Raw genomic sequence first — 25,625 nt, 5'->3', positions numbered from 1 at the left:
AAATATGAAAAGTCAAAAAGATATATTGTGTTTAAAATATGAAAAGCAACATATGTGCTTTTCTACTTTTTAAAGGCGCTGAATAGGTAAGGCTATTTGTGTTGGATCAATCCTTCAACATCTAAGATTCTTTGATTTTACTATTTTACCCCTAAAGTGTTCTTGCTATTCATACCGCTAGTCAACTAGAACTCCATCCATTCTTTGGGAAATAACAAATAACCACTTAAATTATATACTGAAATAGCATAAACGACAATTAAGTTGTCGTTCAACGATCTTGTAGAGGATAGCCTCGTAGGGAGTTTCAGCATTGTCTCTGACCTCAATCACCGCTAACAATCGATTGGTTGTATACCAGAAATTTGGCAAAGAAATTTACTCGAAATGCTATTGTGTTGCAGGTTTGGAGATGGTGTGAATCATCGATGATGGACAAGAATAAAACACTAGATTGATGTATTGGTTGATCAACTGAGGTTTTGGACTCTCTTCACAAAGGGCCTAGACTCCATTGAGTTTCTCAAGGGTGATTGAACCATATCATAGCATCTAATCAGTTGGTAAAAGGTCCAAGATGAAACCAGATAGTTGTAGTGGTGGAATAGTAGCGGTGACGACAAAGGGGCGATGAGAACAAGGGGAGTGATGAAGGGACACTACAAGAAAAATGGTCAAAGCCGGCGGTCTTTGTGACCGCCACTGTAGGGATAGGCAGTGAACTTTCAAAGATCGCCGCCTACATTCGTTTTAAAAACTGGTGCGGCGGTCATTAATGTACATTCAACGGATTTTTATGGGAACCGGAATTAAACCGGTTTAACCTTATAATGGACCGGTGTGGAGAAACGCAAGTCCGCAGGGAGGAAAATTTTTCATTCTCCCGCGCGCGAATTCCCCTTCCTGTTCGACCAAAAAATTTTTTCTCCCGCCTAGAAGTTATTCTTCACGAGCAAGAAAATCTAGGGTTGTGACGAGCAAGAAAATCTAGGTTTTTGCTATTTTCTGGGCGATTTAGAGCAAGAAAGTTGGGAAGAAAATCTCGTTGTCACTTCAAGAGTCCCAAAGAGGAGACTGGTTCTGAGCCCACTTCGAGAGTTTGATAGAGGTCTGCCTTTGAATTTGATTTTTTTTTTTTTCATTTCCAGGTTGCTTCCCTCGTCAGAATAAATCTTATTCTTATTCTTATTCTTATTTCGATCTCAACTTTTCTCATCACAAACATACTCAAATCGCGGTTCCATTCTCAACGGTAAGTTTGTTAGATTTGTTTCATTGTTTCTTGTTGATGGTTCTTTGTTTTTCATTATCGTGGTTAACCGGTGGTTGTTTTGTTTTGTTTTAGTGTGGCAATTGTTTTACTATTCACGATCTTTTTGTTTTGTTTTCTTTTTACTATTCACAAATCTGTTCCCAGAAACCTTGTTTGTTTGATGGTTAACCGGCGGTTCAATCATTCAACCCATAACATAACAATGTCCAAAAAATGAAAAATGAAAAACAGAAGTTGAAAAGCTCAATGGATCACCCCTCATCTGTTCGATCTTAAGTTTAAGTGAATTACCTGTATTTTGTTTGGGGATTTAATTCTTTTGAGACTGAGAGTTTTCAAACCACCCAATGGCCTCCCATTGTCCCAGTTCAAATTGGCAATCCGTCATTTAAGGCACTCAGAGATATGATTGCAAAGGAAACATCATTGTTTATTTTTCTTTTTCTTTTTTTTTTCTTTTCCTTTGTTTGTTTCTTTTAATTTTGTGCTATATAATTAACTTTTGTTTGACATTGTTCTGATTATCTGCAACCATTTTTTGTATTTTGCACTTCGACAAGATGCACCTTATTTTATTGCTTGGAGTTGAGTTCATCAATTTTTCTTTTTGATAATTGGGTATGCATATGAAGTTCCACAACAAACCCAACCTCTTCATTGGCATCAAGAATTACTAATTTTCTAATTGCTAACATTTTTTGGCCAAAAACTACAACAGTATGGGTTGTCATTGCAACGATTCAACCTTGGTCAAAACAGAGAGCACCTGATTACTCTCAAATGAACATAAGCAATGAATGATTTTCGGGCATGTCGGCCAATGAACCCTTGCATCATATCTGATAAGCTTTAAAAATATTGAAAATCAACAGCTTCTCACAGATCATCCAATTTAATGATAAACTCATTATTCCAGCATATCCCCTGGGGTTCTGATCTGGAATTAGCTACCCAGTCATGAGGGTACTCATCTGACAATGCCTTGTCTAATGAGTCAGCTAAATGCAACTCCCATAAACGCATCCTGCAGACTCTCTTGTAAGCCTCACAACCAGCTGCTCTTAGTCCTTCTGAAATCATATCCATCAAAGCACTAGAACCAACTCCCCCTGAACTGATTACCTTGAGTAACACCTCAGCCAAACCAGGTGTCTAGTAAACTACAACAACAGTCATCCCAGTCATCCCAGAGAAAACATCATGAGATGCATTGAGGATCTTCTTCAACACTCAGTCATCCCAGCCTTGAATCCCCACAAGAAAACCAAATCCTCTGTAGTCACTTTTCTTGTTTTATTTGTCAAGACCAAGATGTCTGTCAATTGGTTCTTTGAGACTGGAACAGCAAGGATAAAATATGTTACCGTGGTCTTCCATGACTTTATCTATATCACCATTCATGGTTTTGCAAGAACCATGAGTTATTTTCAGTATTGAGCCAAGTTTAGCAAACAAATGTGTGATTCTTAACACATTATGTCCGTGCTTCTTGCTTTCATTTTCTTCAGTTGATATGCACTTAATTAACAATTTGTTTAGATCAAGGTACCTGATGCAAACTTTTTTTTTCAATTTTTTATTCCATCTGATAACTAACTCCTTGATGATCCCAACATGATATGATTGTCTAAGCACATTTTGTCCTTATTATCACTTTAGTTATGAATAGACTATTGGACTTCAGTGGTAAATTTATTGATTGGGATTAGAGGATTCTCCTTGTACTGTATTGAGGACCATTTTAGTTCTTTGTCCTTGTGGCTTCTACAGATTTTGTGGATTTCTAGGCGTACGTTATGCCACATTTATCAATATGAAGGTTGTTTCAAGGAAGCAGTGGAATCCATGGAAACTTATGAAACTTATTTTCATTAAAAAAAAAGAGATTGTAAAAAATTCCATTGTTAGTTTCATTTAGCATCATGGTTTGAGACAACTAAATGAAACTTATTTTCAAGTACACACACAATTGGTGGCACGTTGTTGTTTGTTGCTTAGAATGTCATTCCCCAATCAGCAAAGTATTAGAAGTTTATGAGAAATATATGGAAAGAATTCATGAAAGTTATCTTAATTAAATTGGATCAATATGCAGGTATATGTCAAAGCAAAGGAATGCATGGGAGTTCTTTCTGTGGAAGATTTTGCAGTTGAACTTGGGCAGCACTTCACATCATTTTATCAGCAGGTATATACCATTCCGACTTTGCAGCTATTGAAAATTTGTCTATCAGTCTCTATACACACAGGCTGGCTGTCAAGAAAGGGTGTTCCAAGGTTTAAAACTTTATTGGAATTTCTGGAATTCCAATATTTCTTTACAGTTTCAAGCTAAGTTCTCCCTCCCCCCCCCCCCTCTCTCTCTCTCTCTCTCTCTCTATCTATCTATATATATATATATATATATATATATATATATATATATAATTCTGGTACAAAATAAAGAGAGATGGTAAGAAATCATAGGCAATTAAAAAGATAAGATAAACATGAAAATTCTGGAATTCCAATATTTCTATTTTGGTTTTGTTGAATTTGAGAGCAATTGAGGTATATGCTCTGTGCTTTCTCATTTTTATCTGCGGTTGCTTTTAGAATTTTCTCCTTGGTATGGTTTCAAAATCATGATCATTGGATTTGAACTCTTTAATAAATTACATACTTCTCAGCAGCTTAGTTGGAGGAGTAGGGAGAGCAAGTTTTGTTGGGATGATTCAATACCATAATGATAACAGAATTCTATTTTCTGTTTTGCTACTACTGTTCTATTTTCTATTGTTGTTTCATCAATACTAAGACTTCCCAATTTCTTGCAGAGTATTGGATATGCTAATTTAGCAAAGCTTGATCCTCAGTATGGGCTCTGTAAGTATTGGATATACTAAGACTTCCAATTTCTTATTTGCTATGCTTATGTAACTAAGATTTTATTTTAAGTTAATAGCTACTTTTTCTTTTTCCTTTTTTGGGCTGGCTAAAATGTAAGAATATCTATAAGGATCTGCATGCTGCACAAAGTTTTTGTTAGAATAAGGTTCAAATCAATGAAGTTCTTTTACTCTTTGGTTTATACTCTTGCATCGTTATGTGAAACTAGATGTTTGTTGTGGTTTCTTATCTACTTCTATACTAAAAGTTCTTAGATTAGTGAATATGTATATTTAATGAGGCACCAAGTGATGTGGACCAATTATTTCTAAGAAAACATCTCAACTTCAAGCTCTTTACATGTCCTTCAAAGTTTAAACAGGAAGAAGGTATTTATGATTTTCCATATAATTAATGGAACAGGAAGGGGGGGGCGAAATAACCATTAAAAATGTTTGATGTCTTTTGGTTCATTGTTGTTTATAAGAGTTGATGATAATGAAACCATGAAAGTATATAGAAGTGGTGGATCAGATCCTGTAGGCAATCAACCCAGTGATCTTTATGTTACAATTAAGGCAAGCTATCTAATTTCTTTCATCATCTGTTATATTTCAGCTTGTTGCCAATGGTTTATTGCCATTCCTTGTTTGGTTCTAAGAGTTTGATGGCATTTTTTTATAGTTGCATTGCTCTTCTTTTAGGGAAAGGGGCAAGTTGCTATTGTTATCTCCCATTTGGCTATAATTTTAGGCATTTAATGAAAAGCTGTAAATAAAAAATCCTTCACTGTTTCTTAATGAACTAGAAAGGACAGAATCAGAATAAACTTATTTAAAGGAGCCTAAGAGTAGCTTCAATAGGTGATAAAATGAGGAAACATAGGACAAGATGGTTTGGTCATGTCTAGATGACTCCATATACAGCATGAGTAGAAGAATGATCTATTACAAGTTTATGATTCTAGAAGGGCAAAGGCAGACCAAAGAGGACAAGGTTTGAAGTAGTAGGAAATGGTTTAACGGCCCAGAATTTAGCAATGTATATTGTACTGAATAGAGTGGAAAGATGAAATAGGATTCATATAGCCGGTCCCATGTAGTTGGGGCTGTGACTCTTGGATGTTTCTTGGCCTCCCAATTGGTGCTAAAGCTTATTTAGTTTCTACATGGCAACCTTTATCAGTAAGTTTGCAAAGAGCTGGTTGGAAGTGCAAGCATCTTTCCTTGGTATCAAAGCTACTGTTATAAAGAATGTATTGACAATAATGCCCACCATTACCCAGCTTTGCTTAAAGTTCTAGCCTCCATAGATGATACGACTAGAAAAGGTTCAATTCTGTAATGTCAAATAAAAGAGAAGGTAAGATTCGATAGTGTTTAGAAGAATTAGGGTTGAGTAAAGCTATTTTGGGAAAGTGGCTTTGGAAGTTTGGGTCGAAATGGGAAGCTTTATGTATAAAGGTGTTGATCCGCAAGTATAGGTTGACCTGATTTGAATGGGACTCTAGGACTCTTGCATGCAGTTGTGTGTTTCATGTTTTGAAAGTTATAATAAGCTTTTATTTTCCATTAGTTGAATGAACTATTTTATGTTTGCAGATTTTCTATATTTAGATTTGTTTCAAGACTTTATTGTCTTAATTCCAAGGATATTTCTGTTAGCAAACACTTCCAGATTGGAAATGAGCAGGTATTTTTCTGATGCAACAGGTTTCATATAGTTCCTTTGTTTATTTATTGAAGCTATGTAGATCTGATGCAATCTATTGGGCATTTTGGTTCAGGTTATAATTTATGCAGTGCTGTATTTAATGCTCTGAGCAGAGCTTGGATGTCTGTTGGAGTCAATCAAGAGAATAAAGAACAAAGATTATTAGATATCTTAAATTATGATAGAAGTGGAAAGAAAGGAAGATGTGTTATATTATTTGACAAATTGATATTTTTTTGAAGTCCTTGGTATTTTTTATGTCAATTGGATATTGTATCTGAATAATTCTTTTGGAAATAATAATAATTAGTTTTTTAATTTAATACATTAATCTTGTTTCAAATTACATTTTTATTTACGGTATTTTTAATTATCATGAGATTTTCACTAAGCAGGTGTTAAAGTGATGAATTAGTAAAAGTGCTAGTGCAAAAAAATGTTGGAATAAATCTGATATAAAAATATAAAAAAACACCTAAGCCGGTGGTCATATAAAATCTAACCCGGCGGTTTGAACCGCCACCTAAAGATGGCAGAGATGTTTGAAAATAGTTAAGGTAGCGGTCTTTTAGGACCTAAGCCAGTGATCCAAACTGCCGCCTTATTAAGGCTAACCCGGTGGCTCCAATAGTCTGCCGCTTTAGAGCAACTTGAACTGCCTTCGCCCAGTCATCAAAGGCGGCGGCCCTGACCTAAGACAGCAGCTTTTTAGGGGGTGGATGCATGACCACCGCCTTAAACCTAAGCTGGCGGTCATAAGACCGTTGGCTTTGACTTTTTTTCTTGTAGTGGGAAGAAAAGAGAGAAACAAAGGGAAGAGAGAAAGAACGAGTGGCACCACCGTGGCTAGAAGTTGCAACAGCGATGATGTGAAGAAGAAGAAGAAGAAGAAGAAAGAAAGAAAAGAGAGAGAGAGAGAGAGAGAGAGCCGGAGGGAGAAGCTTACCGCTATGTGGAGTGGAGAAAATGAACAATGGCAAAAAAATTCAAGGAGATCGATAGTGGTGGATCTCCTTTCCCGTTCCAGCTGAAGAGTTTGAATGGATTGATCTTTGAGTTAAAAGAGGGGCATAACGAGTCATTTTAAAAATAAATAAGGTTGTGTTGGACTTTCAGCCATGTCTGAATCGCGTTTAACCACATTTAGTACTTGTCTTGCATCTTACCTATTCAAATCTGAAAGTTCGTTTCAAATCATCTATTCAAACACACATCCAAACACATATGATGTTTGAAAAGCAAGTTTTTCAGACGTCAGACATCTGAAAAGAGTTTCAAACTCCACCTAAGTATTCTCTAATTTTAAGCCTTACGTGATAATTTGGTATAGGCTATTACAATTAGTGGCAAACCAACATTAAAGATATTTTCTCCCATGTAAGACTAAAATTGTTTGAAAAAAATTAAAGAGGTTATTGTTACAATAAAGCACAATGATGATGAAATACACATGGGAATCTTAGGCTGGTGGGTCCTTCGCCATCACTAGGGATGCCTCTTGGGAGAGGTGAGGCAAAGATTAAGGTGGCACCGGAGTAGGTGTGTCCATGGACCAGTTTTGGGTTGGACTCCCCTCCAAATCAAAATCAATTTGGACAGATTGGATGATCTCATTGCCATATGGCATTTGTCCTAAAATACTATCTGGTAAGTAAGTTTATCAAATCAACATTTGTCTTGATTTATGTGTAAGTCAACTGTTGGGGAAAGCTTCATTTTAGCTATTCTCCAACATCAAAGTGTTTCTTTATTGTTTTGCATATATGGCACCTAATGGTGCCTATCTGCCAAGTAATAGTAGAAAAATGTTTATCAATCACTTTCTCTCAGTTTTGATGATAAATCAAGTACAAACGTTTTTCAAATAAATGGAAACCATACCAAACATCACCTTAATGGTCCGAAGTATTTATTGGATTAGATTAGACCTGGTCCATCCACAATGAATTTATATTGGATTCAGTCGGACTGGACAAATATCTAGTCCATTGATAAAAAATAAGAAGGGATGTCAATGGACCGGACCGGTTTGGGTTGGAATTGGTCTAAATTAAAACCAATTTAAATAGATTGGACCAAATCCGGTCCAATGGAAACCTCTACACCCGAGTAAGTTCTATGCATTATCGGAAGCTAATGAAAAAATGGAGACAGAGGTGAACTGATTGGTTAACTGAATGCCCAAAGCATCCTGAGTGCAAAATTGGATTTTGGAAAACATTTTACCAGTAGGTGAGATAACATCCATGACAGAATTCTAACTGAGGGCATGTTTTTGTGTGACGAGGTCACCCAAAAGGGGAGGCATTAGTCATTTTGAGAAAAAGAAAGGTTGGTAGTGTTCAAGTCTTTTCTTCTTAGGGTCTATTTGGTTTAGAATGGGAATCAATATCTAAATTCTTCCAAATTGAAATTAGAATGGTCTATTCCCATAATCTGTTTGATTCAGATAGGAATAGGAATGTGAATTAGAATCAGGTTCATTCCTAAAGGAGAGAGAGGGAATGAGTAATGATCATTCACTCAAATGGTGAAATGCATTCCACCAAGAATGGAAATGAGATTCTGATACTGCCCAACCAAACAGTTGAATCAGAATAGCCCACTCCAGTGAACTAAATGTGACCTTAATTAATTTGTTACTTGGGATCCAAGGTCCATCATAAGGGATGACTTGCCGACCAAACATGATCAGCATCTTGACTTTGATAATTAAATAAACTTGGCGTCCACCTACTGAGCGCGTATACTTTAATCTCATTCCTCTTGTTATATAGTTGTAGGAAGTAGGAAATTTGTACACTGAATCCAGAGGAGAGTTGTTTCATCCTCCAAACCATCACCAGAACAAGAGCTAGCAACCCAGAAGCCAGAACTCTAGCCAGTACACTGAAATCATCAACTGAATCGATGGCTTCATTCAGTTCAAAAGCATCAAATATGTTCTCACTTTCCAACCTGCCTTCGGCATCAACAATGTTCTCCACCTACGCCTCCTTGGCCACTTCCACCATGCTCATTCGATCCATGGTCAATGACTTCATACCCCACCAACTGCAATCCTACATTCTCTCCGCCCTCCGCTCCCTCTTCGCCCCCCGCCAGGCTTCTCAGCTCACACTCATCGTCGAAGAGTATTTCAGTGGGATGAACCGCAACCAGGTCTACGAGGCCGCCGAGATATACGTAAGCGCTATAGTCTCACCCTCAGTCGAGCGTCTGAAGGTGTGCAAAGCTCCGAGAGAAAAGAACTTCACCTTCACAATAGATAAAGGCGAAGAGGTGGTTGATTGCTTCGAGGGAGTTCAGCTCAAATGGAGGTTTGTCTGCTCTGTTGACGAGAAGAGTAGCAGCACAGAGCAGCGATACTTTGAGATTAGCTTCAACAACAGAGACAAGGAAAAAGTGTTGGGTTCCTACTTGCCACATGTCTTAAACAAATCAAAGGATTTGAGGGAAGAGAACAAGGTGGTAAAGCTCTATACTCTTGGCTGCTTCTACGACGACATGGGAGGAGGAGGTGGTGGTGGTGTATGGGGATCAATCAATCTGGATCACCCAGCAACCTTCGACACACTGGCCATGGATCCTAAGCTCAAGAAGGCTCTGATAGATGATTTGGACAGGTTTGTGAAGAGAAAAGACTTTTACAGGAAAGTGGGCAAAGCTTGGAAACGAGGGTATCTGTTATATGGTCCACCGGGCACCGGAAAATCCAGCTTGATTGCTGCCATGGCCAATTACCTTAAGTTCGACATCTATGATTTGGAGCTTTCGCAGCTCCGGTATGATTCAGAACTCAGGAGATTGTTGGTTGCTGATGAAGGATGATTTGGCCCGACCTCATAGTTATGCGACACGTGGCAAAAGCAACAGTTTGGCACAAAAGCAAGCCTAAGGCGTTTTCACCAAGAGGAGAAACCAGCGGACCGAACTCCTTACTAGGGGCCCGAACTCACCTTTGGCCCCAAACCGGAAAGTAATCCACTGGCCTACCTTGTAACAGTTCGGGACATACCTCGCCGAACTAACCTACCTGGTAACAGCTCGGGATATACCTCACCGAACTGACCTGCCTTGCAACAGTCCGGGACATACCATGCCGAACTGACCTACCTGGTAACAGCTCGGGATACACCTCGCCAAACTGACCTGCCCTATACATACCTCCGAACTCAAGACTTTGCCTCGCTCACCACTCCACACCTTCAGGGCACCAAAACCAAACAAACCGTACTATGCCTGACACTGAGGAAGTCCGTTCCCAAGGGCGCCGCACCTGACTGGCTTGGGATCTGACGCTTGACGGCCGCACTCTAAACGGCCACCTACCACCACCACCTGACACCGCCATCTCCAGTTAGAGAGACGGTTAGGCAGTGATGGTTCTGTCCCAACAGAAAGGACGACGGCCGAATTGGCAGACGTAAGGGTAATCATACCCAACCTAACAAGGGCCTCGGAGCGAGTGCGCGAAGTGATTATAAGAGCCCCTTGCCCCCAACGAACAAGGTATGTGAACTTTGTGCCATCTGGTCTACATTTTTCCTTTGAGAGATTACTGACTTGAGCTTCGGAGTTATCACACCGGGTTCCCCCCGGAGTTCTCTCATTTTTCCCGTTTCAGGCTCCCCGACGCTCCAGCTCAGAGGCGAGTTTGTTGATAGCTAAGACCGACCGGATTGTGCTCCATCAATTGGCACCGTCTGTGGGATACGCTTCTAAAAGCCTCCCTCTAAATCCCTTTTACCTACCCTTCTTTCAAAAACTCCAACACCGAAATGGCCTCCTCCAGTAGTGCCGGACGTGGAACCGAAACAGCCACTTCCGGAGAGCAACTTCATGCTCCGGCGGTGTGCATTGGGCAGTTCACCATCCCCCTTTCAGTGGATGGGATCCCAAGTTTGAATGTGCCACATGCGGTGGCACCTCTGAACACTCCCTCGCTGAACATCCCTCTCCCACTCCCCATCGAAACGAACTTCGCGGAACCAACTGCCATCCCACTGGCAGCCCGCCAAAACCAGATAGATGATCTGATGCAATGCATGCGGGCGATGTAGGCCCAAATGCAGCAATTCCAACAGCACCAACTCCAGCAACACCAGGTGTTGCACCACCTCTCCCAACACCATTATCAACAACAATTCCCTCAGCTACCCTTGAACCAGCCGCTCCCCCCCAGCACCCTGTTTCAAAGCCGGTCAAGGCCTCCCCCTAAGGTGGACGACCTCACCAAGGAGAGGCTTCCTGACCGCAGAACCCCCCTAATAGTCAAGCCTCATCCCCGGGCCAAAAGCAAAGAAAGATCACCCCCGCCTCGCAGCCTGTGGGTGGGTCAAGAACCTCGCCAACAAAGTCACCTCGGCGCTCCAAGCCCAAGTTCCCACTCACGGATAACCGCTTCAGTGCCTTAGCAGCAGGCCAACAATTCGGGCCCATCGAGCTCAGCAACACAGAGGCAAGCAGCTCCAGCACTAGGCCCAATCAAAGAAGGCACCGGCGAAGTTGCCAAACTGCTACCCGCGTGCTACCCGAGCTCAGAGGCAAGGAAGAAACGAGCTCAGGTGAGGTAAAAACCGCCCCCATTCTCTCAGTTCCTTCCCCCCTTTCAGTAGAGCTTTTGGCAGTCCCCTTGCCTAGAGATTTCAAACTCCCTTCTCTAGACAAGTATGATGGGTCCTTTGACCCCAACGACCACGTAGACGCGTTTCAGTCGCAAATGCACCGCGCTAGGGCAAGCGAGTCGTGCATGTGTGTGGCCTTCACCACCACCTTCAGAGGGGTGGTCTGCACCTGGTACCAGAACCTAGCTTCCGGGTCAATAAAAAGTTGGTCCCAGTTCGTGCAAATCTTCATTGCGCACTTTGTTACCAGCAAAAGGTGTCCGAAAACCGAGGAAAGTATCTTCGGGGTGATCCAAAGAGAGGGAGAACCCATCCGAAGCTACATCAAATGATTCAATGAAGCATGTTTGCAGATCCCTCGGTTAGACCCCGCGATACAGCTCGCCGCGACCAAAAGAGGAGTAACCCATAAAGAGTTCAAATGGCGCATGGTAGCCAGCCAGCCAGCAACCATGGCCGACTTCCTCAAGCTCGCAGACAAGTTTATGAGAACATAAGAAGAGATCAACCAGAGAAACGAAGGCGGAGTTGAAAAAAGAAAAGGAGAAGGCGAGCCCTCCAACCTCGACGACAAAAGAGGCCATAACCGAGAGACAAAGCCAAGCCAGCCGTCCCGAGCTCCCTTAGCAGTTCAGACGGATTACATGCCATTGAACACAAGGCGGACCGAGATCCTGATGACAATCAAGGATGCCCCTTACGTAAAGTGGCCACCTCGCCTGAAGAGCAACCCCAACGAGAGGAACAAAAATTTATATTGTAGTTTTCATAAAGATCACGGTCATAGCACCGAGCAATGTAATAATCTCCGCAACGAGATAGAAGGACTCATCCGTCGCGGGTACTTAAGAAATTTTGTACATTATATAAAGCAGGTCGGCAAGGGGAACACGGGAAGGATGTCCCCAAGCCGAGCAACAGACCAGCCAAAACCTTGCAGCGACCGCCCCCAAAAGAAAGGCCAGTCCAGGGAACCATCCATGTGACAGTGGGCGGTTCGGTGGTGGCAGGATGCACTTCGGCGGCAGGAAGGACGTCAATTCACGAAGCAGCCCGAGAGGAGCAGAACCCTCCCAAGAGACCGAAGAAGGAAGAACCGATCTTTTTTATAGAAGACAATACGCGAGGTGTTCATTACCCCCACAACGACGCGCTCGTCATAAAGCTAAGGATCAGCGACTTCGAAGTCCGGCGCATACTGGTAGACTCAGGCAGTTCGGCGGACATACTATTCAAATCGGCGTTCGACCAGTTGCAGTTGCAGAAAAGTGATTTGAAACCCGCTCACACTCCTCTGGTAGGCTTTAGCGGAGAGGAAGTCAGGCCCTTGGGAAAAATAACAGTACCTGTGGAAGTCGGCACATGGCCGTGCGCGGTAAGACTCAACCACGATTTCCTGGTGGTCGCGACCCCTCCCCATACAACGCCATAATATGGCGACCAATTACGCATATTCTGCATGCAATGGTCTCCACCTATTATCTGGCAATGAAGTTCCCCACGGACTTCGGTGTGGGGGTAGCGTGGGGCGACCAACTTGAGTCCCGCAAGTGCTATGTTGCCGCCCTGAAGGGAAAAACAAAGGCAGCCGATGATCTCGAACTAGAGCGACTTGCGGAGCAGGGCGAGGAACGAGCTTCACCCACTGAGGAAACAGTCACCGTCCCGGCCTCGGCAACAGATCCGACGCGAACACTACAGATCGGTGCCTCCGTCAACGAGCCTTTGCGAACTAAACTGGTGAGTTTCTTACTCCAAAATTTAGACATTTTTGCATGGTCCGCGGCAGATATGCCCGGCATTGACCCTGGCCTTATAACTCACAAGCTTAACACTGACCCTATAGTCAGACCCATTAGACAGAAGAAACGCAACTTAGCCCCGGAGCGCTGGAGGGCGGTCGACGAAGAAGTCGAAAAGCTCCTCGTAGCGAACTTCATAAGGGAAGTTCATTACCCGAGCTGGGTAGCCAACCTAGTGCTAGTGAAAAAAGCCAACGGCAAGTGGCGCATATGCGTCGACTACACCGACCTGAACCGAGCTTGCCCAAAAGACTGCTTCCCCCTGCCCCGAATTGACCGCTTGGTGGACGCGACCTCGGGACATGAGCTGCTAAGCTTCCTGGACGCCTACTCAGGCTACAACCAGATTAAGATGGACCGGTCCAACCAAGAAAAAACCAGCTTCATTACCGAGTTCGGCCTGTGCTGTTACAAGGTCATGCCCTTCGGAATAAAAAATGCTGGTGCGACCTTTCAAAGACTTGTAAATAAACTTTTTCGGCCTTTAATTGGCATGAAAATTGAATGTTATGTAGACGACATGGTCGTCAAAACACAGCTTTCGCGAGAATTAATAAAAGACTTGGATTCTGTCTTCCAAATTTTGCGTCAGTATAACATGAGACTAAACCCAAACAAGTGTGTCTTCGATGTCACCTCGGGTAAGTTCCTAGGGTACATTGTCAATCGGCGTGGCATTGAGGCCAACCCGGACAAAATAAAGGCCATCCTTGATATGAGACCACCTCGGAAAGTAAAAGAAGTTCAAAGGCTAAATGGCCACATAGCCGCTCTGAGCCGCTTCATGTCCAAGTCGGCAGACCGCTACCTGCCTTTCTTCAAGGCAATCAAAGGCAAAGGGTTCGAATGGACCCGAGATTGCCAGCTCGCGTTCAACGAGCTAAAGACTTACCTCGCCACCATACCAACCTTACCCAGACTCGAGGAAGGTGAGGTTTTAGAACTGTACCTCTCGGCGAGCGACAAAATGGTCAGTTCGGAATTAGTAAAACAAGTAGATCGGGTCCAGCAGCCCGTCTATTATGTTAGTAAAATTCTGTAGAGAGCATAAACGAGGTACCCGCAGATAGAAAAAATTGCCTTCGCACTAGCGATATCAGCTCGGAAACTCCGCCCGTACTTCCAAGCTCACACCGTCGTTGTCTTAACCGATAAACCCCTAAGACAAGTTTTGCTGAAGCCCGAGGTCTCCGGTAGGCTGACGAAATGGGCCATCAAACTCAGCGAGTACGATCTCCAGTACAAACCCCGGACCGCAATTAAGGCCCAGGCTTTGGCAGATTTTTTCGCCGAGTGCACTTTCAACCACGAAGCCCTACAGGTCGAGCCTGAGGTCCCCAGTTTGGGCGAACCCGAGGTCCCCAGTTCGGGCGAACCCGGAGCTCCCGAGCCAATCAAGTCTGAACCCCGTAAAGTACCAGCTAGTGTGGCATCTCTCCTGGTTAGGCGAAACGTGAACTGGGATGAGGAGCCCTATATCCTTCACGTCGATGGTTCCTCGAACCAGCAAGGCAGCGGGGCTGAAATAGTCTTATGCGGCCCAGGCGACACAAAATTAGAATACGCACTACGCTTTGAGTTCGCGACATCCAACAACGAGGCAGAGTACGAAGCACTTGGTCATCTGCAGCGATTCCCTGCTCGTGGTCAACCAAGTTACGGGCGAGTATGAAGCACGCGAGCTCTCCATGATCGCATATTTGGCGAAAGTAAAAGAGGCCTTGCTCAACTTCCAATCACACTTCATTAGGCAAATCCCGAGGTCAGAGAACACTGAGGCCGACGCTCTGTCCCGGTTAACCAGCACAAGTCACAACAACATGAGAACCATGTACATAGAGGATTTTCCTTGGCCTAGTATTCTCGGGGGGCAGAGGAGGTCGCTCCCGTCATCGAAGCAAAGCCGAGCTGGATCGACCCACTCGCGAGCTTCTTGATAGACGGAACCCTCCCTGCAGAACGCAATGCGGCCAAGAGGGTGCAGCACCAGGCAGCCAAATATGTCATAATAGACGAATGATTATATTGACGGTCCTACACGCTCCCCTATTTGCGTTGCCTGGGACCTGCCGAAGCCGAGTTCGTACTCCGCGACACTCACGAAGGCCTGTGCGGCGGACACTTAGGGGGTAGAGCACTCGCCCAAAAAGCACTTTGACAAGGATACTACTGGCCAACGATGAAGGCAGAAGCTGTCAAGCTCGTCAGAAAATGCGACAAGTGTCAGAAACACGCCAATATCCACCATCAGCCTGCTTCCGACCTCAAATACCTTGCCAGCCCGTGGCCCTTTGCACAATGGGGCATTGACCTCCTGGGACCATTCCCGCCAGCAACAGGCAGAAGAAAATTCTTAGTTGTTGCAGTAGATTACTTCACGAAATGGATAGAAGCCAAACCTCTGGCAACTGTTACTGCTCAAAACTTACAGAACTTCTTTTGGAAGAACATAATATGTCGTTTCGGGTTACCTCGGATACTAATTTCCGACAACGGCAAGCAGTTCGAGGATATCAAGTTCCAAGAGTGGTACCAGAACATGGGGATTCGACAAAACTTCACATCAGTCGCGCACCTGCAAGCAAATGGTCAGACGGAAGTAATGAACAGAGCCATCCTGCGCGGACTGAAAGCACGTCTGGATCGTGCTAAGGGACTGTGGGCCGAAGAGCTACCAAGTGTCTTGTGGGCTCACCGAACTACAGAAAAAACCGCCACGGGAGAAACCCCCTTCAACCTCACCTACGACACTGAAGCAGTTATCCCGACGGAAATCGAAGTACCAACATTGCGACAAGAAACATACGACGATCGGACAAACGAAGATGAGTTACGTACCAACCTTGACCTACTGTACGAGGTAAGGGACTTCGCGCACATCCGGACAGCGGCCTACCAGCAGCAGGTAGCTCGCTGCTACAATGCTAGAGTAAAGCGACGAAGCTTCCGAGTCGGCGACCTGGTCCTTCGTAAGATTATGGTGCCCAAACCCGGCGTGGGCAAACTTAGATCAAACTGGGAAGGGCTCTATAAAGTAAAGAGAGCGCTTGGGGGGGCATACAAGCTCGAAACCTTGGAAGGCAAACTAGTACCTCGAGCGTGGAACATCGTGAACTTAAGGCGATACTACCTATAAACCGCCAAGCGAAGTGGACGAAATCGCTATAAGGTCCTATGGGCCACGATGTGGAGCCAAGAGGAACCTCGGCGTAAACAAGCAAAGAAAAGTCGGGCATATTATCAGCTCGGCAAAAAAATCAGTTCGCTGCAAAAGCCTTCGCGGCAAAGCAGGTCGTGGAAGTACAATAACCCGGACAAGTGGCATATTATTAGTTCGACAAAGAATCAGTTCGGGGAAAATGAACATGGGCAAAAAGATTTATCTATTTCGTTGCAAGAAACAGTACATTGGCCATCAGAAGGCACTTCAAAAAATATATATATCTTTACATGCCCGGAGCTACTTCTTCGCCATCAGAAGGCACTTCAACAACACCCGAAGGCCCTGCCTCTCCTTCAGAGTCTGGCTCGCCATCGACAGCATTGGCCATCTCCTGAGTTATACGCGAAGTGGATATGGCACTAACATCGAGGTCGGGGTATGTGTTCCGGATCATCCACCGGCTCAGCTTGAACCCCCTTCTGTAAGAATCCACCATTAGATCGTCAAAACGTGGAGAGGCAATGTAGTCTTCAACGACCTTCTTCTTGGCATCTTCAATGCCCTGGGAAAAAATCTGCGTTTTCTCCCTGATGTCCTCCTGAAGATATTCGACTTGATGCTGCAAATTCAACTTCAAGTCTGCCATGTGCTTGACAACGACCCCCATGGCCTCAGCATCACGCTGAGACCTCGCCTGCCTGGCCATTGCGACGTGAGCAGCCTCTTCGGCAGCATAAGCGGCCGCCTCAGCAGCTCGGGTATTCGCCTCTACAGCATGGAAAGCCTCTTCAGCAGCATGGGCGGAAGCCTCAGCAGCTCGCGCCTGTCGCGATCTCCTCTCCACTTGGGCTGCTAAGGCATGAATTGAAGAATTCACCTACCAAAAGAAACAAATGAGCAATGGCAGCAAAAGCGACAGAAAATGAAAAAGCCAGACGAAATCTGACTTACCACCATAGCATGTGTTACGGCGCGGCAGGCGACCTGGTTCAAAGGAAGATCGGTCCACGCCGCGATCTCCTCAAGGAAAGTAGCCTCCCTACTCTTCTGAAGAGCATAGTTTGGCGTCAACACGCTCCTGAACTCCCCTTGAGCTCCCGAGCCTGAGGGCCCAGCTCGCATATGAGCAGACCCAGAGTGAGCAGGAGCACTGGAGTATGCAGGAGCACCCGTATGAGTAGTCTCTGCGTAAGGCCCCCCTGTAGTTTCATACATCGGTGGAGTCACCTCGGGCTCCCGCGGCAAATCCTCCGGCGTGTGGCCTGGAACTTGAGGCTCCTCATCCGGAGGCAGCTCGGTACGAGTTCGCTTGGCAACCCGCTTCCTCCTCTTCATGCCTTGGAACAGGCGCCCCCACGAGTTCTCTCCGCATCCATCACAATTGTAGAAACGAGTTCGACATCAAAAAAAATGAAGGAAAAAAGCAAGCAAGAAATCGCAGAACTAGAAACCTACCCGAACTCTAACCGGCCGCAATAAGCTTGGCCTCTATCAAGTACTCATGACACTTTAAACCTTGACGTGCCCATTGCCGGAGGCCCTTCACCGTCTCTTTGTCGAGAGTGACACCAGAATCAGGAGCGGCCTCACCCCACCCGGTCTGAAAGGGCCATCCTTGCGCACTTCACACGCCGAAGTAGTCCCGCTTCCATGCCGGGACCTTATTAGGAAGATCGTGCTGAAGCTTAAAGCCCGGGCGAGGAGAAAGGCAATACGCCCGTCTTCCCCCAGGAAGAGAACCCGCTTGTCTCTTAAGCATCAAGATGGAGGAGAATATCTCCAAGTCTAAAGGGAAATTCTGCTCACAGAAAAGGGAGACTGTCCCCACTAGGTTCCGAATAGAGTTCGGGTGAAGCTGGCCAATGGTAATGCCAAAGTAGTTTATGACTTCGACTAAAAGGGGGTGGAAAGGCAGTCGCAGCCCCGCGGCGAGCTGCTCTCAAAAAATCACGATCTCATCAGGACCGTGTTCCCAAGGAAAACTACCCGAGGGAATGAAATATGTATACCCCCCAGGCATATTGTAAGACATGAGTATAGATTGGAGCCCCTCGAGCGTCATGGTTGAGGGACCAAACCTATCTATCATCCGACCTTGGCGAGAGGTAGACACCAAACTGCCCGAAGCTACTCGGCCTACGGGTTCATAGTCATCCTCAAGTTCCACCTCGGGATCACTAAGGCAGTCAAGGGATACGACTCGGTTTGTAGAACCTACATCAGCCCTACTTGAAGAGTCGTCTGAGCTATCAAATCTAGACATCGAGGAAAATAGGTGGATTCAGGAAGGTACTCACCGGAAGAAAGTTTTGAAGCTCCAGAGACAAGAACAAGCCAAAAAACCTTGGAGGCTAAGTAACCAACCTAGACGCGAGCTGAAAAACTTGGACGCGAGCTGAAAAGTTGGATGCGAGCTCAATAGGCAAACCGTAGAAGTAACAAATCGACTGGGGTCCCCCACTATTTATAGCTACAGTAACCAAGAACCAACCGTGCAGATCAAAGACGATCCGGCGGCCCACATTCGCGCTGATAGCACGTCCCCTGAGGTTGAAATGTGATTGGCGCACGTCTTTCCGAAAAGAGTGAAACGTCAATGCACGTCTTTTGAAACCATGCCGCGCCAGCGCATGTCTTTCCGAAACTAACCGCGCCGCACGTCCCCCTGCAACTGACAAAACCCTCCAGCGCACGTCCCTTCAGAATGATAGAGGCGCACTTTCTTCAAATTTAAATGACCCACTGTCACGTCCCAGCGGTGCGAATTTTTGAAATTTAAAACGCGCGCTGTCACGACCATCAACATTCATGAGCAGTAGGCACGTTTCCTGCCTTCTCGGAACCGAAGAACCCTGGCAAATGCAACTCGCGCAGTCAAGATTCGAAGGACGAGACAAATCCACTTACCACCTTGCAAAACTCCCCGCACCAAGGCAAGACCCTTGGCGCGAGGAGTGGGGGGCAATTGATGAAAGATGATTTGGCCCGACCTCATAGTTATGCGACACGTGGCAAAAGCAACAGCTCGGCACAAAAGCAAGTCTAAGGCGTTTTCACCAAGAGGAGAAACCAGCGGACCGAACTCCCTACTAGGGGCCCAAACTCACCTTTGGCCCCAAACCAAAAAGTAATCCATTGGCCTACCTTGTAACAGTTCGGGACATACCTCGCCGAACTGACCTGCCTGGTAACAGCTCGGGATATACCTCGTCGAACTGACCTGCCTTGCAACAGTCCAAGACATACCTCGCCAAACTGACCTACCTGGTAACAGCTCGGGATACACCTCGCCGAACTGACCTACCCTATACATACCTCCGAACTCAAGACTTCCCCTCGCTCACCACTCCACACCTTCAAAGCACCAAAACCAAACAAACCATACTATGCCTGACACTGAGGAAGTCCGTTACCAAGGGCGCCGCACCTGACTGGCTTGGGATCTAACGCTTGACGGCCACACTCTAAACGGCCACCTGCCACCGCCATCTCCAGTTAGAGAGACGGTTAGGCAGTGACAGTTCTGTCCCAGCAGAAAGGACGACGGCCGAATTGGCAGATGTAAGGGTAATCATACCCGACCTGACAAGGGCCTCGGAGCGAGTGCGCGAAGTGATTATAAGAGCCCCTTGCCCCCAACGAACAAGGTATGTGAACTTTGCGCCATCTGGTCTACACTTTGCCTTTGAGAGATTACTGACTTGAGCTTCGAAGTTATCACACCGGGTTCCCCCCGGAGTTCTCTCATTTTTCCCGTTTCAGGCTCTCCGACGCTCCAACTCAGAAGCGAATTCGTTGACAACTAAGACTGACCGGATTGCGCTCCATCTGTTGCCACGGCAAATCGATGCATACTTGTGATTGAAGATATTAATTGCAGTGTTCAGTTGCATGATCGGCAGTTTGATGGGACATACGAGGTTCCAAACGATCAAGTGAGCTTCTGGTTCTGGGCATTCATATTAGACAAGTGATGATTATGGCTTGACGTATTCTTTTGATAGCTTCTGATTGAATTAACGATTTATTTTTTTTTGCTGCTGCAGCTGACTCTGTCAGGGATGCTGAACTTCATCGACGGCCTATGGTCGAGCTGCGGGGATGAGCGGATAAATTGTCTTCACCACCAACCACAAGGATCGGCTGGACCCTGCACTGTTGCGCCCTGGTCGCATGAACATGCACATCCACATGTCCTACTGCACCATGGGAGGGTTCAAGCTTCTAGCCTTCAATTACCATGGCATGAAGGAAGATCACCCCTTGCTTGGAGAGATTGAAGGCCTGATGGAGAACACAAAGGTCACTCCGGCAGAAGTGGCTGAGGAGCTAATGAAGAGTGATCAAGCAGACACGGCCCTCAATGGGGTGATCTACTTTCTTAGAAGAAAGAAAATGGAAGAAGAAAAAATAAAGGCGGATGAGAAAGGAAAAGAACCAGCTGACTGTCAAGAACCGAATAAAGAGCAGAAAAGTGAGAATGAAGGTGGAAAGAAACAGGAAAAAACAAATAAAAGAAGGAACACAAAATCAAGAAAATCGTATTCTAGGAATCGCCGCCGGCCGACAAAGGCGAACCCAGAAATCTTTTCCCAGTGACAATCCGCTGGCATCGTTATCATTCAATAACAATGAAAAAAAAAAAGTTCTTAATTTGAATTTTTGTGCCAATCACCACAGCGTTCCCAACGATTGTCCAGTGAGGTTGAAAGCTTTTCCATAAATTAATAATCACTTTTTTCTTTTCCGGTCATAAATACAGTAACGTTTAATGAAATTCCTGATTTGGGCCAGAAGGAAATTGAATTTGATCCTTGCCACTTATCATCAAATTGGCAGAATTTTCTCAGAATCATCATTACAGATCAACTCGATTGTGTTTACTAGCTGCGGAATTGATTCCTATTGAATCAGATATTCTAATTCCATTGTCCAATTTTGAATTCTAATTAATCTTTCACAAATCCGTTGGATATATAATCGAATTTGGATACGAGGGATACATTTATTGAACTGAATTTGAATATACCCCGATTAAAATTAGGGCTTCAAATAATATCCATTTTTGTAAGTTCATATTTGTTCCACTTAGAGGGTTGATCCAAATTTTATCCATCAATACTTGGATCGAATATGTACTCACCCCACCTGAATATACAAAATTAATTTATATTTTATATTGTATAGGCTTCACCAAAGGGGCATTATGGGATTGGGGGCATTATGGATTCTAGTTAATTTTATCAATGATAAATGATGTAATCGTTTTTTGTCACGTACCAATTTTTGTGATGTATCAATTTTTTTTTGCTAAGTATCTCGTCATTTGACCTGGTGGTGAAGTGCCTTGGTGATGAGCTACTTGGTGGCGAACTCCCTGGTAGAGAACTGCCTGGTGGCGAGCTGCTTGGTGGTGAGCTCCCTGGTGGAGAGCTGCCTAGTGGCGAACTCCCTGGTGGAGAGCTGCTTGGTGGCAAACTCCCTGGTGGAGAACTGCCTGGTGGCGAACTCCCTGGTGGTGAACTCCCTGGTGGAGAACTACCTGGTGGCGAACTCCCTGGTGGAGAGCTGCTTGGTGGCGAACTCCCTAGTGGCAAGCTACCTAGTGGTGAGCTCCCTAGTGGAGATCTGCCTGGTAGCGAACTCCTTGGTGGAGAACTGCCTAGTGGCGAACTCCCTGGTGGAGAGCTGCTTGGTGGCAAACTCCCTGGTGGAGAACTACCTGGTGGAGAACTCCCTGGTGGCGAACTCCCTGGTGGCGAACTCCCTAGTGGAGAGCTGCTTGGTGGCGAACTCCCCAGTGGCGAGCTGCCTAGTGGCGAGCTCCTTAATGGAGAACTGCCTGGTGGCGAACTGCCTGGTGGCGAACTCCCTGGTGGAGAGCTGCTTGGTGGTGAACTCCCTAGCGGCAAGGTCCCTACTCCTAGGCGGCCTATGACTCAGAGAATGGTGGAGCTCCCTGGTGCAGTGCAACCCGACTGCCCTCTGCATGAGGTGATCTTTCCTTTGTAGGCGGTGCAGTGCAACCCGACTGCCCTCTGCATGAGGTGATCTTTCCTTTGTAGGCGGTGCAGTGCAACCTGACTCCTCTCTGCATGAGGTGATCTTTCCTTTGTAGGCGGTGCAGTGCAACCTGACTCCTCTCTGCATGAGGTGATCTTTCCTTTGTAGGTAGTGGGAGCTGAGGAACCTACGAGAACTCCATCTTTTCCTCCTCTTTGTAGGCGGCAGGAGCTGAGGGACATGCGAGAATTGAATCAGAAGACCCGGGGGTATTTTCCCAGTGGGGACTCTCCGACACTTAAGTTAGCACTTTGATTGTAGAGAGCTTGAAGATGATATTGGAGAATGAGAGAGCTAGAGAGCAGAGATTACCTCTATTTTTTCCATCCCCTCCCTTTTGGGGGGTGAGGTCTTTATATACCAGAGTCCTTGCGGGTTAGGTTGATGAAAAGCCTCCAAACGGTAAGACTCGTCACATCTCGTCAAAACCGGAGTACGGTGGTGAACTCCTCGAGGTCGTCAGGCTGGCGCTTGTATCAGGCAGCCAATTCGGCGCCTGGGCAAGGTTGTCAGGGCGGCGCCTGCGTCAATCGGCGGGTCAGTGTTTGGGCCAGGTTGTCAGGTCGACGCCTGTGTCAGGCCGATCTAGGTCGGCTAGGTAGCACAGGCCGCGCCAGGTCGTGCGCAGGTCGCGTGCAGATCGCACCAGGCCGGCCAGACCGGTGCCCGGGTGAGACACCAACTTGGTAAGTTGTTGCCTGGGTATTTGCCTAGTTGTCACGAGGTGCTACATGTCACAATTTCATTGGAGGGCCAAATCTGCCCTCATCAATAAATAAGTTGAATTTATCAATACTATTTAATATCTAAACTAGATTCAAATTCGTTGTAAATCCAACGGATAAGATTTGATTCAAAGCCAAATATAAACATGGCATTTGATACAACTGAATTCTCATGTATCTGAAATAAAAAAAGATATAGGGTGGCTTTTGCTTTTTTTTGTTTGCTCTTTGATGTAGTGTTAAGCGTTTAGAATATGATCTGAATGTAGTGATTTTTATAGATATGAATAAAAAAAAAAGGAGGAAAATGATATTGATTCTATTAAATGCAGATAAAGAGAAGCAAAAGATGAATGGTGGTGTAAGAGAGGTAAAAGGTACGGGTGCAATGGAATCTGATATTGTAAGATTTGAGGTGTAATGAACTAAATACGCAATAGATACATCCTACCAACTAAATGAAGCCAAGGTGGAAGGACGAAGTCGTACACCAAGGAAATTTGCAATTAGAGAACAATCAGAGGCCCGAGGATGAGGTCCCCAAGAAGGCACTCCGATGCTCAAGTCAGTAATAAATTGATGAAATCAACCGGGTTGAGTTGTAAATGACGAGTTAGAGTTTAGAAAGTTGAAGATCCTTTACAATGAGGGGGAGATGCCTTTAAATAGAAAAGTGTCCGGGTTGTAGTTGGACAAACTCTTTGTGTGGTTATTAGGATGAGGCCACCCATCGAGGTCTTCGGGAGGCTTTTCCTTTCCCAACAAGGGCATTTCTCCTTGTCCATGGAGGAATCTACTTCTCTACGATTTCTTCAATGATGTAGTTGTCCACTTAGGTGGGCAACGTGATGATATGCTCCGAATATGTTGACCACGGAAGCATCCACGTGGCAGCTTCGGCTAGCTAGGACACCACCCGTACAGAACCAAACTCTAATCAAATAGTTACGGCTCAAGTCTGATTCTAATCAAGTTCGAATTTATCTCAAATCTCAAGGTAAGCTCGATTAGTTATTTGAACCCGAGTTTAACCAATAAAAAGTTTGCGACCTTGGCTCGATTTATATATATAGAATATAAAAATATATTTTATAATATATATTATGAAGAAAATATTTTTATGCAAAATATAATATAAGTGTTATATTATAAAAAATATATTCACTTTCAAGCTTTTGAGCCAGATTCGAACGCATTGGATATTTAATTAAATCAAGCTCAAACCTAATGGTATTTTAGTCGAACTGAACCAAGACATGCCAAACGTTTGGTTTACCTCGGCTTGATTGCACCCCTAGGAAAAGTTATAGGCATTTCTATCAAAGTGTGAATTTACTTTTCAATACTTAGTTTGGAAAGAGTATAAATACAAAAACAAGGTTTAGAAATAATGCATATTAAGATTTTGCACCATACATACTTGTATTTGTTGTTGGAGATGTAGTTTTAGAAGTTTGGAGGAAAAATGTGTATTTAGAACACTATTTGTCTCTACTCAAATGATTGAGTTTGTTATTTGGTTGTAAGTAAACCCGTTCCCAAGATACAATAAAACCTCGGGTAAGAAATTGCAACCAAGAAAATTAAAGGATTTCTAAGAAACCTCCTGTGAAATGGTAGCAATTTAGATTAAAAGAGACAAGAGTGTCTTTGTGTTGTGAACTTGTGTGCAAAACAGCTTGCTTACACTCTTTTTATAGATTTTGGAGATTCACCACGAAAATGAATAATTTTGTTTGAAGAGGCTCTTTGTATAATCACATATTTAAATTATATAATTATTCATGGTTAGTTAATAGTTAATGAATATTGGCATTTAGATGATGTTCCTTGGTCATATTTGATCAACTATTGGATTTAACTGTCAACAATCATAATTTAGCCTCCCAAAGTGTTTAGTTGCACCTTTTGTGTAGGTTTGTGCGTTTCATAACACAAGTCAAATGCGATTTACGATTTGTGATTTCTATATCACAATGAAAATCTCACTTGCAATGAGGATCCTACGATTTGTGATGAGATGGTTGTGATGATCATCTCATCTCACCTGTGACTTTTGGCCTACCTCATTGCACTACACGCAGGCGCAAGTAAAATGCGCCTCATTGTACTATACTCATGTGTGCTTACATTGTGTGGTAGCAAGTTCTATATTCTTTTCGTTATATTTTCATTTGCTAATTTCACAGGGATTATAAGTTAGTCAACCAGGTAATTGACTAGCTTCCTATGTTCTTGGCCATGGGTTCCACAAAAAGCTAGCAAATATTTCCGAGAGTATTGGTTACCCTTCTTAGAGGGTGGGTAAGCAACTTACCTACCCGCCCCTCTTTTTACTCGAGTAAGTGAAAGCCATAAGAACAGACACCAAAATTATTCAGAAAACTTTTT

General features: G+C 44.5%; 1 long non-coding RNA gene and 1 pseudogene across 1 annotated transcript; both read left to right on the top strand.

Moving 5' to 3' along the window:
• The first annotated feature begins 782 nt into the window (after positions 1–782).
• LOC148864756 (uncharacterized) lies at positions 783–6,179 on the top strand. Its single transcript, XR_016109399.1, has 5 exons — positions 783–1,108; positions 3,369–3,461; positions 4,090–4,138; positions 5,743–5,833; positions 5,928–6,179. It is a non-coding gene; the product is annotated as an uncharacterized LOC148864756 (long non-coding RNA).
• Positions 6,180–8,794: 2,615 nt separating this feature from the next.
• Positions 8,795–21,045, top strand: LOC148864755 (AAA-ATPase At2g18193 pseudogene; annotated as a pseudogene).
• Positions 21,046–25,625: the final 4,580 nt, after the last annotated feature.

Source organism: Nelumbo lutea, chromosome 3 (assembly GCF_056320005.1).
Source record: "Nelumbo lutea isolate HS-2025 chromosome 3, American lotus-T2T, whole genome shotgun sequence".
Taxonomy (NCBI): domain Eukaryota; kingdom Viridiplantae; phylum Streptophyta; class Magnoliopsida; order Proteales; family Nelumbonaceae; genus Nelumbo; species Nelumbo lutea.
Note: the sequence above shows the minus strand (reverse complement) of the source record. Positions and strands in the feature narration are given on the sequence as shown.